Source organism: Artemia sp. Qi Xiang Cuo, chromosome 17 (genome assembly GCF_049724085.1).
Source record: "Artemia sp. Qi Xiang Cuo chromosome 17, ASM4972408v1, whole genome shotgun sequence".
NCBI lineage: Eukaryota > Metazoa > Arthropoda > Branchiopoda > Anostraca > Artemiidae > Artemia > Artemia sp. Qi Xiang Cuo.
The window spans coordinates 39,643,532-39,646,028 of NC_142810.1; the positions used below are offsets into that span (position 1 = coordinate 39,643,532).

General features: G+C 34.0%; 1 non-coding gene across 1 annotated transcript; it reads right to left on the minus strand.

Moving 5' to 3' along the window:
- Positions 1–1,754: 1,754 nt before the first annotated feature.
- Positions 1,755–1,837, minus strand: TRNAL-UAA (transfer RNA leucine (anticodon UAA)). Its single transcript has one exon. It is a non-coding gene; the product is annotated as a tRNA-Leu (tRNA).
- Between the last annotated feature and the right edge of the window lie 660 nt (positions 1,838–2,497).

Below are 2,497 nucleotides of genomic sequence, written 5' to 3' on the forward strand. Positions count from 1 at the left end.
CGCTAGACTTAAGATCTGGTCCCCATATGGGGTCGTGGGTTCGAGTCCCACACCTGACATTTTTTCTTATTCTAAATCTTTAGAAACAGCCTCTATTTCTGACCGTTTAAGTTTTGATGTTAGTGTTGTCAGTCAAAAGCTATGACCTTGAGAAAAGAGCTTGAGAAAATCACCATGATTATCGAAAAATGGGGAAACATCCTTCAAAAGTCGACAGGAATGTCACCCTCCAGCGCTTTCTCGGATATCTTGAATAAAATATGCAAAGTTGACATAGCTTTATTTCATTTTTTAAGGTTAATTTAGACAAGGTTACGTGAATGAAAATGAAAAAAGCTCACACTTCAGTTCTTAATTTCACAAAGTCATAAAACATTCAAAGTTCTCTTCTAATTTTTCCAAGAAAATAAAAGGTTCTACTTCAGTTCTGTTTTTCTCAAAGAGATGAAAAATTTAAAGTTCCATTCTAATTTTAAATTAAATTTTAGCTCCTTTGTCTTATGGATTTACCCCTCAAATTTTTAAATTAGAAAATGAGTAACTCGTTCTATTATTAAAGACAATCGTTCAAACTCGTTCATCTAACCTCAAAAACAATAGGTTAGGTATAAATAAATATTAATAAATAAATAGAAACATTTCTACATTTTTAAGTTAGGTTAGGTTAACTTATCATGTGCGCTCATGTTTAGTTAACCTAACCTTTTCCGGCGCGTATGGTTAGGTTAGGCTAGATTAAGTTAGGTTAGGTTAAGTTAGGATAGGTTAGTCCACGTACGCTCACATAGGTTAGCTTAGGTTAGGTGAGAGACAGACAAAAAGTTAGGTGTATGATTAGGTTAGGTTAGGTTAGATTAATATAGGTTAGGTTAAGTTAGGTTAGGCTAGGTTAGCCTACGTACGCGCGTGTACGTAGGCTAACCTAGCCTAACCTAACTTAACCTAGCCTAACTTAATCTAACCTAACCTAATCATACACCTAACTTTTTGTCTGTCTCTCACCTAAGCTAAGCTAACCTATGTGAAGCGTACGTGGGCTAACCTAACCTAACTTAACCTAACCTAACTTAATCTAGCCTAACCTAACCCTACTCGCCGGAAAAGGTTAGGTTATCATAAAATGAGCGCTCATGATAATTTAACCTAACCTAAATTAAAAATGTATAAATGTTTCTATTTATTTATTAATATTTATTTATACCTAACCTAACCTATTGTTTTGGAGGTTAGATGAACGAGTTTGAACGATTGTCTTTAATAATAGAACGAGTTCCTCATTTTCTAATTTAAAAATTTGAGGGGTAAATCCATAAGACAAAGGAGCTAAAATTTAATTTAAAATTAGAATAGAACTTTAAATTTTTCATCTCTTTGAGAAAAACAGAACTGACGTAGAACCCTTTTATTTTCTTGGAAAAATTAGAAGAGAACTTTGAATGTTTTATGACTTTGTGAAATTAAGAACTGAAGTGTGAGCTTTTTTCATTTTCATTCACGTCACCTTGTCTAAATTAACCTTAAAAAATGAAATAAAGCTATGTCGACTTTGCATATTTTATTCAAGATATCCGAGAAAGCGCTGGAGGGTGACATTCCTGTCGACTTTTGGAGGATGTTTCCCCATTTTTCGATAATCATGGTGATTTTCTCAAGCTCTTTTCTCAAGGTCATAGCTTTTGACTGACAACACTAACATCAAAACTTAAACGGTCAGAAATAGAGGCTGTTTCTAAAGATTTAGAATATGAAAAAAATGTCAGGTGTGGGACTCGAACCCACGACCCCACATGGGGACCAGATCTTAAGTCTAGCGCCTTAACCACTCGGCCAACCTGACTTGTAAACAATTATTGATCATATTCATATTGTAATTCAGTTTCATTGGTAAAGTTCAGAATTGAGCTAAGTTTTTTCTCTTATTTAAGAAAATTCAGAAACTTGTCTAAATTAACCTTAAAAATGAAATAAAGATATGTCGACTTTGCATATTTTATTCAACATATCCGAGAAAGCACCGGAGGGGTGTATTCCTGTCGTCTTTTGGAGGGTGTTTCCTCAGTTTTTGATAATCAGGTCATATTGTCAAGCTGTTGTCCCAAACTAGGAACTTTAGAGTGGCAGTCGTAACATCAACAATTAACCGGTATGACATAGAGGCCGATTACGAAAAAGTAGAATAAGAAAAAAAATTGTTAATTGCGGGGCTCGAACCCACGACCCCGTATGGGGACCAAATCTTAAGTCTCGCACCTTAACCACTCAGCCAACCCGACATTTAAGCAATTCTTGATCATATTAATGTTTTCATTCAATTTCATTGCTAAATCTCAGAATAGATCTAACTTTTTTCTCTTCTTTAAGAAAATTCAGAATTGAATTTGAACATTCTCCACTTTTCTAGTTTTTTTTTATTTAATCTATTAAATACCCTAGCAATTTAGGTTCTGCATAAATCCTTTTACAGAAGTTATTTAGTGAAATCACAAGACATGATGAA